Source organism: Solanum stenotomum, chromosome 5, assembly GCF_019186545.1.
Source record: "Solanum stenotomum isolate F172 chromosome 5, ASM1918654v1, whole genome shotgun sequence".
NCBI classification, from domain to species: Eukaryota; Viridiplantae; Streptophyta; class Magnoliopsida; order Solanales; family Solanaceae; genus Solanum; species Solanum stenotomum.
The window spans coordinates 49,868,106-49,881,426 of NC_064286.1; the positions used below are offsets into that span (position 1 = coordinate 49,868,106).

Consider the following 13,321-nt stretch of genomic DNA (forward strand, 5'->3'; position numbering starts at 1 on the left):
CAAAGACTAATGAAAGGCATGCTTTTTCTGCTTACGCAAGCTGCCGTGAAATTATTTACTTTTTTCTCAAAAAAAAAATCAATTTTGTTTAAAAATCAGTGTTTGGTTATGTAAATTTTAAATAAAATTTGAAGTTGTTATTTGTAATTCAGAAAATGTAACATTCAATTTTTTGTTATCACTTTTTTTATTCATTTTTTCTTACTTTCATTATATTTTCTGTTCCAGATTTGCCCTAAATTTTTAATTTTGATAAAAATAACTTCATTTAAATTATATTTCACATTCACATATTTCATGTTTTCTTTAATTAGGATCCAAATAATATTATCTATAATCATAACCAAATATAATTCCATCTTCAACTTCAATTTTAAAAAAAGTGAAAAAATATTAGCAATGAGTAGATTGTACTTATAGAATATAATATACGACATTTTGAGAATATCTATTTTGAGATATTACTCTTTAGAGAAAATTTAATTGGATGTTTAAGGTAAATTAGTTTAGTTGGTGATTTTTCTAGTTCATAAAAATTGGAGATATAATACATTATTTTAAAAAAAATTATGATTAAACACAACTTAAGCTCTTATTCCAACTTGAAAAATTATAAATAAAAGAGAAAATTCATGATACGCCCGCTAGACGATTTCTTCATGATATTTTTATATTTGGAAAGTATGAGATACTGAATTATTACTGATAGAATATTGTTAGACCTAAACGTAAATGAGCACACACTTGGAAGCCAAAAAAAGAGGTATTTTTATACTTGTGGTACAAGTGTTCCATATACATGAGTCGTGACCTCATCAATCTAAAAGCTAATTTAAAGAAATATTTCTTTTTGGTGAGTAAGAATGTTATTATCAAAGAAAAATTTACAACAAAGAAAGAGGCAAAAAGAAACTAATCTAGCCGGAAAGATCTAACAATATTTGTCACCGCTCATCTTTAGCTTAGATAGCAATTCAAGTTTGTTAGACATCTAATTCAATTAAGTTTGTTAGACATCCTTACCTCTCATCTACTTGACTCTGTTTGTCAGACCCTCATACTCATCATTTTTCTAACTAGACCCTTAAATCCATTAGAACACAACATTTTAAGCCCTTTTCTCCTCCGATCAGTGTGCGTGTAAAGGACACGATTACACGTGGAATTCCACATCATTTTTTAGTGCTACGTACGAAATTAAGTGCTAAAAAAATAAAAAATCAAATAGATCAATTTTTTAATTTCTTAAACTTTTCAAATAGTTATCTTCTTCATATTTGGTCACATTAGATCAAATTCTTCTCGATTTAACTTGTAAATTCAACTACAAGTTCACCAACACAAACTCAATGAACCCAATCAAAAATTTTAATTAATTTACAAATTCACAAGACCCATTTATTATTTTTTAAGTTTTTTCATGTTTATCAATGGAGTTTTAAAATTTTCAATAGTCACAATCATCCTTCACATTATCCACATTTTCTCATTGAAACCATCTAATAAAATAATGACACTAATATTTTTCAAACCTAAAAAACGAAAATTTTGGAAGAAGTTGATGCTACTGATTTGTATAAAAAAGAAAAAGAAGAAGAGACGGAGAAGGGTGAATGCGGGTCTAGAGAAAGAAGAAAGTTGAGGGCTGTGGTGAGGGGTAGAGGAGAGAGGGCTGGTGGAGAAGAAGAAGAAAGTCGTGTGTGGGTGGGTGAGTAGGTGAAGGAGGGTTGAAGAAGATGAATCTTGTTTTTTAATTTTGTTAAATTGATTTTTTTAAAAGTAAAATATTGTTTTAACTCACTTTCAAGCGCGTGTAATCACGCATATTTCCAACTCACCAATATTAATGTCACATAAGTTCGGTCAATGGTCAGAGGGGTTTAAAATATTGTGTTCTGATGAGTTTAAGGGTTTGGTTGGCAAAGTGATGAGTAGGAGGGTTCAACTGACAAACGGAGCCAAGTACAGGGGTCTCCCAGGTCATTCCGCCTAATAGTATTAATAAATAAGTGGGTCAGGTCGAGTCAAATATAAACATATCGAATCAAATATAAGCAACTAAATAAATTTAACTCTACCTCAATACGAACAATAAAATCGAGAAAGTATATGTTTGACATAATATGAAAATGAGTACGAGAAAATGTATTTTTTTTAAGTTTTCGTTATGAGTCTTGTATCCGTCATTATTGTATATATATACGTTATTCAATTTTTGAGACTAACTAAAAAAATTCCAAATCCAATCCTATTTATTTAATCTTACTTATGTTTATATTATTCCTTAATCAAATATAAACTAAACGTTTGACTTAAAATGAGTTTGAGAGAACGTATTTTTTTTAGTTTTAGTTACAAAAACTTCAAAAAATAAATTATAAGTTTACTTAATTTTATAAAAATAGAAAATAAATTTATTTTCAATATCTAATAAACTATATAAATCCCAATAGATTTTCAAACAAAACAAATGTTTCATTTATGAGGACCTCCGTAATGAGTTGGGACCATCGCGTATTCTCATACAATTTTTAACGCCTATTTCCGCATTTACAGACCCTTTTTTAGGAATTACCCAAAATCCTCGATTTTTCGTCTATATTAGCACATGGATCTAGCTTCCCGGAGCACCTAATATTTTTTTCTTAAAAAATTTTTGAGGACCTCCATAATGATTTGGGGAACCATCAAGTATACTCACACCATTTTTAACGCCAATTTCTGCATTTACGGGCCCTTTTTTAGGAATAATCCAAATTCTTGATTTTTAGTTTGTATAGCCCATGGATCCAGCGCCCTGGAGGACCCAAAAAATTTTCCTCAAAAAACTTTATGAGGACCTCCGTAATGTGTTGGGGAACCACAATGTATACTCTCACCATTTTTTAACGCCTATTTTCGCATTTACAGGCTCTTTCTTAGGAATTACCCAAATTCTTCGATTTTTCGTGTATATTAGCCCATATATCTGGGGCCCGGAGCACCAAAAATATTTTTTTCTCAAAAAACATTATGAGAATTTCCGTAATGAGTACTCACATCATTTTTAACACCTATTTCCGCATTTACAGGCCCTTTTTTAGGAATTACCCAAAATCCTTGATTTTTCGTGTGTTATAGCCCATGACTCTAGCGCACCGAAGCACCAAAATTTTTTCACAAAAAACTTTATGAGGACCTCCGTAATGAGTTAAGGAACCACCACGTATACTCACACTATTTCTAACGTCTATTTCTGCATTTAGAGGTCATTTTTCAGGAATTACCCAAAATACCCAAAATCATTAATTTTTTGTGTGTTATAGCACATGGATCTGACGCCTCGGAGCATCCCAAAAAACATTCTCAAAAAAATTTATGAGGACCTTAGTAATGAGTTAGAGAACCATAATGTATACTCACACCATTTTTTAACGCATATTTCAGCATTTATAGACCCTTTTTTAGAAATTACCCAAATTTCTCAATTTTTCGTGTGTATTATTAGCCCATGGATCTAGCCCTCCGGAGCTCCAAAAAAAATTTCTCAAAAAAAATTATGAGGACCTCCGTAATGAGTTGGCGAACCACCATGTATACTCACACCATTTTTAACACTTTTTTCCCGCATTTACAGGCCCTTTTTTAGGAATTACACAAATTCTTCGATTGTTCGTGTATATTAGCCTATGCACCTGACGCCCTGGAGCACCAAATAAAAAATTCTGAAAAAACATTATGAGGATCTCGGTAATGAGTTGGTGAACCGCCGCATCTACTGACACAATTTTTAACGCCTATTTCTGCATTTACGGGTCTTTTTTTATGAATTACCTAAAATCCTTGATTTTTCGTGTGTTATAGCCCATGGATTTGGCACCTCGGAGCACCCAAAATTTTTTCTTTAAGAACTTTATAAGGACCTCTGTAATGAGTTGGGACCACCACGTATACTCATACAATTGTTAACGCCTATTTCCGCATTTACAGCCTCTTTTTTAGTAATTACCCAAAATCCTTGATTATTCGTGTATATTAGCCCATGGATCTGGCACCCCGGAGCACCTAATATTTTTTTCTCAAAAAACTTATGAAGACCTCCATAGTGAGTTGGGGAAACATCATGTATACTCACATTATTTTTTAAACGCATATTTTAGCATTTACTGGCCATTTTTTAGCAATTACGCAAATTCATCAATTTTTCATGTATATTAGCCCATGTATCTAACACCTTGGAGCACCCAAAAATATTTTCTGAAAAAACTTTTTTAGAACCTTTGTAATGAGTGGGGGAACCATTGCTTATACTCACACTATTTTTTTAACGCATATTTCTGCATTTATAGACATTTTTTAGGAATTACGCAAATTTCTTGATTTTTTGTGTGTATTAGAGGGTGTTTGGATTGGTTTAAAAGTTGGTCAAACCAACTTTTAAGTCAGTTTTTGACTTCTGAAAGTGTTTGACAAATATAAAACATAACCTAAAATAAGTCAAAAATGACTTAAAATAAGTTACGAAGGGTTTGACAAGGTAAAAATGACTTAAAATAAGTCAAAAACCAAAAGTAGATCTCCCTCTACTTTTTATTTTTTGACTTAAAAGTCATTTCAGTTTGACTTTTTATTTTTGACTTAAAAGCTACTTTTTTTAAGCCAATTCAAACGGGATCTTAGCCTATAGATCTAACGTCTCGGACCAACCAAAAAAAAATTAAAAAACTTTATGAGGACCTCCGTAATGAGTTGAAGAACCATCACATATACGCACACTATTTTTAATGCATATTTCAACATTTACAGGCCATTTTTTAGGAATAACAAAAATTTCTTGATTTTTCATGTGTATTAGCATATGGATCAAGACGCCTCGAAACACCCAAAAAAAATTCTGAAAAAAACTTTATGAGAAACTCTATAATGAGGTGGTGAATCATCACGTATACTCCCACCAGTTTTTAACGCATATTTCCGTATTTACAAAACACTTTTAGGAATTACACAAATTTCTCAATTTTTCGTGTATGTTATCCCATTGATCTGGTGCCTCAGAGCACCCAAAAAATTTTCTGAAAGAACTTTATGAGGACCTTCGTAATGAGTTGGGGAACCATCGCGTATACTCACATTATTTTTTTAATGCATATTTCCATATTTACTGGCTTTTTTAGGACTTACCCAAATTCCTCTTTTTTCGTGTGTATTAGCCCATGGACGCCTCAGAGCACCAAAAAAAAATCTGATAGTTTTTATGAGGTCTTCTGTAATGAGTTGGGGAACCATTTACAAACCATTTTTTTGGAATATTGTAAATTCCTCAATTTTTTGTGTGGATTTAACGCCTTTGAGCACCCAAAAAAAATCTGAAAACTTTATGAGGAACTCCGTAATGAATTGGGGAACCATTACGTATACTCATCCCATTTTTTAATGCATATTTTCGCATTTATTAGCCATTTTTTAGGAATTACGCAAATTCTTTAATTTTTCGTGTGTATAATACCCATGGTTCTGGCGCCTCGGAGCACCAAAAAATATTTCTGAAAAAACTTTATGACGACCTCCATAATGAGTTAGGGAACCATCATGTATACTCACACCATTTTTAACGCATATATTTGCATTGACTGACCATTTTTTAGGAATTACACAAATTCTTGGATTTTTCGTAAGTATTAACCCATGGTTCTGGCGCCTCGGAGCACCAAAATTATTTTCTAAAAAACCTTAATGAGGACCACCGTAATGAGTTAGAGAACTATCACGTATACTCACACCATCTTTAACGCATATTTGCGCAATAACCAAAAAAAATTCTATAAAAACTTTATGATAACCTCCGTAATGAGTTGGGGAATCATCACGTATATACACACCTCTTTTGGTGTATATTTTCGCATTTACATGGCTTTTTTTTTTAAAGAAATTACGCAAATTTTTCAATTTTCATGTGTATTAGCCCATGGATCTAAGCCTCTGAGCATCCAAAATCTGAAAAAACCATAAAAGGACCTGCGTAATGAGTTGGAGAACCGTCACGTATACTCACACCATATTTTTAGCGCATATTTCTGCATTTACTGGTCATTTTTTAGAAATTACGTAAATTTTTCAATTTTTCATGTGTTAATGTCCATGGATCTGATGTCTCAGAGCATCCAAAAAAATTTCTCGAAAAACTTTATGAGGAGTTCCGTAATGAGTTGGGGAACCATCACGTATACTTACACCATTTTTTAACGCATATTTCCGCATTTAAAGGCCATTTTTTAGGAATTACGCAAATTCATCAAAATTGTGTGTGTATTAGCATATGTATATGGCGCCTCGGAGCACCCAAAATTTAATCTCAAAAAACTCTATGAGTACCTCTGTATTGAGTTGGGGAATCATCATGTATACCCACACCAATTTTTTAACGCATATTTCCACATTTATTTGCCATTTTTTAGGAATTACGCAAATTTCTCGATTTTTTATGTGTATTAATCCATGGATCTGACGATTCGGAGTCTGATATTTGTGTCCTGTCAAAATTGGATTGAAATCGTAATCATTGAATCTTCAAAACATATGTTGGATTAACAATTTATGGTTGAAAGTATTACTTCTACTGACTCTTTGTCCGTTTATTTAGATTGGTGAAGTTGTGAAGAGGCTGTTGCCAAGAGGGAAGATGTCTTTATTACATCCAAACTCTGGTAATCAAGATTCGAACAAATTGAGCAATTTGAAAGTTGTGTAGCTGCATTGATTATGCACCTGAAGATGTGCCAGTGGCATTTAACAAAACTCTACATGATCTGCAACTCAATTACATTGATTTGTACTTCCTCTGTCCACTTTTACTTGTCAAGTTGCGCTTTTCGAAAGTCAATTTAACTAATTTTTAAAATTAAATTAGATTACGTTAATTCGATATTTTTTTAAAAAAAATTAGATATTCAAAAACTATACGAAAAGTACTATAAGTTGCAATTTTTTGCATATCAATATGATGAAAATATACATCGTAAAATATTGGTCAAAGTTCTTATTGTTTGACTCTAAAAAAGGAAACCATGACAATTAATTGTGGACGGAGGAGTACGCTTTGCATATGCTACTGACTAGTAATAGAATTGTTAAACATCTTTCGTTTTCTTATTTATCTGGCCTGTTAGGATGAAGAATACTGCGGATGCCTTTACACCTGAAAATCTAATTCCAGCTGATATACCTAGCACATGGCAAGTAATGGAGAAACTTTATGATTCTGGAAAGGCTAAAGCTATTGGCGTTAGCAATTTCTCTACTAAAAAAATGGGAGATCTTCTCGAGATAGCTCAGCTCGTGTGTTAACCAAGTGGAGTGCCACCCTACATTTCAGCGGACGAAATTGAAGGAACTCTGCAAATCCAGGGGAGTGCACTTCTCTGTGTGAGATCACTAACTAGAAGCACTTTTAAAATGTGCACAACTTTTTTAGTGTATTATTCATCACTTTCATTGTGTTTAGGGCTATGCACCGCTCGGTTCAGCCTGCTGTGATCTCAGTTGCTGAAAAAATGGGGAAGACTCCGGCTCAGGTTTGTCTTCGTTGGGGCATGCAGATGGGTCACTGTGTACTTCCTAAAAGCACACATGAATCCAGGATCAAAGAGAATTTCGATATTTTAACTGATGCATACCTGAAGACTTGCTCACCAAGTTCTCCGAAACTGAGCAGGTGAGTCGTTGCTTATGTTTCCCTTCTTATCCCCAAAAGAAGTTGGATGTATTAATCGTTATCACAAACTTTGCTAGATTCTTGTTGTTTATTTTTGAATTGTGATGCAGGCTAGCTTGTTTAGAGTCACTCCATTCGCGAAAACTCTTGCAGATATATTTGATGGTGAGTTTTAGAACTACACACAAAAAAATGGACAACTCATTTCAACTTTATATTTGTGTGTCATTTCATCTTTCTACTTTGAACAGTATAAAGATTCATTAAAAACTTATTGTTGTATTACTGCTTTTAATTTATTTCTGTGGGACAAGTTAAAATGTAAACAGAGCACATTCAATCCCTCAAGTGTTAGTTATGAACAGGGCCGTCTTAACCCCTAGGCCACTAAAGTCATCGCTTGGGTCCCATATATTTTGGGGCCTCCATTTTAAAAAAAGTAATTACTTATACATGTTATTTTTAAAAAAAATTATATGTACTATGAGTGTTATGGTTTCTACTAAGGAAATTGCATATGAGATGAAAATAAACTTAAATTTCGTAAGAAATAATTTGATGAAAATATGGATAGCGAAATCACAAAGTCTCTTGAAGAATCTTTTACAGTTGATTGCTTTATATATGTAGAGTAGATCAAACTGCTTTTTCACTTCAAAATAGATTTGAACCAATTGAAGCATATGTAAATATTTTTGATTTCTTATTTAGAGGTAAAATATTGGGATCACTATATGATGAGAATTTAAAAAAATATTGTCTTAACCTTGAACATTCTTTAACATGTAATAGTTATTCTGATATTGATGGTTTAGATTTATTTTTTGAATTAAAAGTGTTAAGGAAGATAATACAAGTAGAAGATAATGATCTAATGAAAATACTCAATCAAATAAAAAGACTTGATTCTTTTTCAAATACACATATTGCTTATAGAATAATGTTAACAATTCATGTAACCGTTGCCTCAGCCGAAAGAAGTTTTTTCGAAATTAAAATTGATTAACTAAATCTTCTTTAAGATCAACGATGTCTCAAGAGAGATTGAATGAATTAGCTATATTGCCATTTGAAAAAGAATTATTAAAACAAATTGATTATAAAACAGTACCTAATGACTTCGCATCTAAAATAGCTAGAAAAGTAGATTATAAAAAAAAGTATATATGATGAAAAAATAAAATATTAGGCTCCTCTCGTCAGTTTCGCTTTAGGCCCCCAATGTTGTTGAGTCGGCCCTGGTTATGAATTATGATTAGTGGTGGGAATGGTATGGTAGATACTGAATTCCATATCGTGATTTAAATGTTCTATTTTGGTGATTGATTCATTAATTAATAAGAAAATTGTTTGTACTTTATTTAAAATATTTTTACATGTGTAAGGGTATTAGTATGATATAATTGAAATGTTTCTTGAAATGCCAAGTCATAATTCTTTATTATGCAAATAAATGTAAGTTTAACTTGACCAAACTATGATAATCAATATACTGTATAGCAAAAAAATATCGATACCAAACTTTAAAATATCGAACTATACCGAATTAATTTGGTATAGTAATAGTATAATATTTTTAAAAATCAAAATTACCGAACTGAACTTTCCAATACCAATATTCTATGCTATATACGTAGCATGCCCACCCCTAGTTATGATTCTCAATGAGGAGATGAGAGGTCTGGCAGCAAGGGTGAAAGCCTGAGTTTTCTTTTCCCTTTGTTTTTGTTTAGGGATTTGTTGTAAACTTGTAATGCTAATTATAGTTATGTTTGGTAGTATAATATTTTAAAGGCATTGCTTTAATTTGACCTCAATTGTTGTTTATGTACTTAAATTTTAGGTCTGCATAAGTAGACACATACATCCTACGTGGCATAATACACGTAGACACATACATCTAGTTAAGGTTAAACTGGACAAATTTGTATTTTACATTCATTATTTCGTAATAGTGCATCATTTTCTCAAAATCTTGGATACACCTCTATGTCAAGAGAAGTGTCCATGAGAGAAAAAGGGTGAGGAAGGATTTTGACCAATTTGTAGAAAGTTAGTATAAAATCTAGTCTATAGCTATATTTGGAAATATTTCAAAAGTGTAGCTACATTGTATCTATGTTTGCTTAATTAGGAAATTTTATGATTCGTTCAAGTCATAGTCTTTCAAAGATATGGGGTAATTTTGATAAATGGTCATACAAAATTATAGGTTTGACTTCGAAATTCAAAGTTGTATATCACTCATGCGACTATATTGTATTTGTTCGTTTAATTTAGTTGAAGACGGATAAGTTAATAAAGAGTGCTCTCTATTTACCCCTCTATATCAATGTTTGACCAATTTTTAGGGACTTAACTATAAAATTTAGTCTTTAGCTATGTTAGGAAATGTTTTTAAAGTGTAGCTATGTTTGCTTAGTTAGTCAATTTTCTTGGTCATATTTTGGATCTCCTAACCATAAACACATTCCCAACTACTTCAAAATTTCAATATAAATAGACATGTTCAAAGGCCTATTTTATACAAAACATAGCTACATTTCCATATAAAAAATTAAAGAAAATGGGCAAACTATTTCTCCCTTCATCATCACTATTTTTTTTCATTTTCTTCTCATGTATTACAACCCTAGCAACAAGTCAATCCCCTTTAGTGACAACCTTTTGTCACAAGAAAATCCAAGACCCTGCCTTTTGCTTAAAGATTATTGCATCAGACCCTCGTTTTCAAACCACGAAAACTACTCATGATCTTGAATCATTAACAATCGATTTGGGATTAAAATTTCTGAGAGGAGTAACTAATAAGTGTACAATACTATTGCGGAGAGAAAAAGATATAAAAATTAAAGCTTCTTTGGGCTCTTGTATTGGAGCATATGGTTTAATTAGGTTGAATTTTGATAAGATGAGAGTAGCTTTTCAAACTGGAAGACCTTTAAGTGAAGCAGGAGCAGATGCTAAGGTTGCTGTTTTGAAGTGCAACTATGACTTTGATAGCCAAAAATTGGTATCCCCTCTAGCACAAGATAATCATAATATGTTGAATTTCATTCAGATTATCGTTGGTAACTCTATATGAACTTTTTCGAATTCATTAATATGATTAGAAGTTGAAATTTCATTAAAACTGTAGCGTAGGAGGAATGGTTTATTTATGAATGTATCATTTTGAATGGAATAAAAATCGTTCTCCTTGATTCACTATGTGTTATTTATTCAAGCTTTTAAATCAGTGCATATAGAATTTGATATCGGCTTCGAAGTCCTAAATAGGGGTGTGCAAAAACCGATTTAACCAATAAATCGAACCGAAAAAAACACTATTGATTTATTGATATTGGGTTATTGGGCTAACGGTTTTTAAACGGTTTTGCAAATTTTTTTATTGGGTTATTGGTTCGGTTTCTGGTTTTATAAATTTTTGTTAATGGTTAAACCGATAACCCAATAAGACTATACTAAATTTACTAGTCTTATTGTTAATGGTTTAACGATTGTTACTTTCATACTTTTTGTTAATGGTTAAACGATTGTTACTTTCACACTTTTTCCTTTGAATGTGTCTAGTGTCTAAACTTGCAAGAAAAATGATTGTTACTTTTATGATTATTACTTTCATGCCAAATGCTGGAAAAACATATGGTTTTTTTGAAAATTTTCTTATCGTGTATATAATATATATGAGTATTTTCTTATTGGTTAAACCGAAAACCGAACTGTTAAGTACCATAAACCGATTAACCAAAAACCGAAAAGAAATATGTTATTGGTTTGGTTATCGGTTTGAAGTATTTACAAACCGAAAACCGATAAACCGAACCAATAACACCTAAAACCGAACCGAACCGACCGATGCGCACCCCTATTCCTAAAGGCCCATTGAACATACATCTAATAAGATTATTTTTTATGAAAAATAATTTTTAAAAACCATATAAAGTTTGTTAATTCAAAGATTGAATATTTGACATTTCAAATTCTATTTAATCTATCACTAATGTTATTAACAATAAATTTATATATTAATAAATTAGTCTACAACGTAGTGTAATGATAGATTTGTTTTAACGCATATACGCAAAAACTACAGAACTATTACTAACAGAATGAACATACAGATTAAAATTAAAATTTTACAACAAAATAAACATTCAATTTAAATAATTTTTTGGGGAAATTAATTTATTTATCATACCAAATTTAAAATCAGCATCTTTTCATGATAACCACATCGTTTTGTCTAAAATTTCTGATATTGAAACAACACAAAACTTAAATCTATCAAAATCGAAATCTATATTTCTAACATCAAACTTGAAATAAATATTTAAAACTGATTGTATAACAAATGTTTTGTTTCGCCCTTCGGGATGACTCAGTTGATTTGGAGGGTGGTTATCCACACGGATGACCCGGGATCCCCCCCCCCCCTCCAATGTCTTCTGAGTCGAGCTTGTCGCATAGGAATTGCCTAGTGCGGTTTACATCCCCTGTCACATAGGGCTTGCCTAGTGCAATTTACATCTCATGTGTGGTTTGCAAGTTATTACGCAGTGGGAGGTTTACCCAATGTGCACAGAGTGTTCACCCGAAGGACAGAGGCTGTTGCAGAGGTTGTAGCGGCTGCGGGTTATCTTTGAGTTCCAAATATATATATATATATATATATATATATATATATTGTTTCAAAACAGTTTTTGCATAAAAATTATTTGTTAAATCCCATCTTTTGTCGTGCTAGACTAAAATTAAAATATGGTCACGTTGAATTGTGGTTATGAGAGAGAAATTATATTAATCACACAAAATTGATCGTTACATAAAATATGAGTCTTTTCGTAGTTATGAATTTAAACTATACGATATAATAGAATTTAAGTAACAATCAAAGAAAATATTGTATTTAAACTAACAATACAATACAATGGGTAACAACCATCCAAACAAGGTGTTAAGGAATTAAAATTTGATTTCATAATTAATCGTACAAAATCCTTTTTTTTTTTTTTACATTTACCATTTTTTTCTTTCTTTTTTACTGAATTTGTTGTATTTTTGCTAGAATTATATTGCTATGTTTAGGAAAAATCAAAGTATTGTTATATATGGATTATTTAGGTGCTTAAATTGTATATTTATTTATTTTCCTTTTTTGGGGGTGTGGGGGGAGGGGGGATATATGAAGAATGAGCGGAACAAATACCTAAAAATTAACCCATAAATCTCACTCCCTAAAATTAGACCGTCTCCATTTTATTTTTTTTAACAAAATCATTATTTCTTAAGTAGTTATGTTTTGTACATTAAAAAAAGTATATTTATGTATTATATTTTTGGTCTTAAATATATTAAATATGTGATTTTTCCTTTTATGATCAAACTTCAAAGTAGTAATTTATACCCAACTTAGCATTTACTTCATATTTTACATCTCCTAGACATAAACACAAACTTCAAAATTCCATTATAAATAGACATGTTCAAAGGCTTATTTTATACATTAAAAAAAAAACATAGCTCCGTTTTCACATCAATAGACATAAAAATGGGCAAACTATTTTTCACTTCATCGTCACTTATTTTTTTGATTTTCTTGTCATGTGTTACAAAGCTAGCCACAAGCCA

At 31.4% G+C, this 13,321-nt stretch overlaps 1 pseudogene; it reads left to right on the plus strand.

The window, feature by feature from the left end:
* The first annotated feature begins 6,474 nt into the window (after window positions 1-6,474).
* Window positions 6,475-7,946, plus strand: LOC125864115 (NADPH-dependent aldo-keto reductase, chloroplastic-like; annotated as a pseudogene).
* The last annotated feature ends 5,375 nt before the right edge of the window (window positions 7,947-13,321 follow it).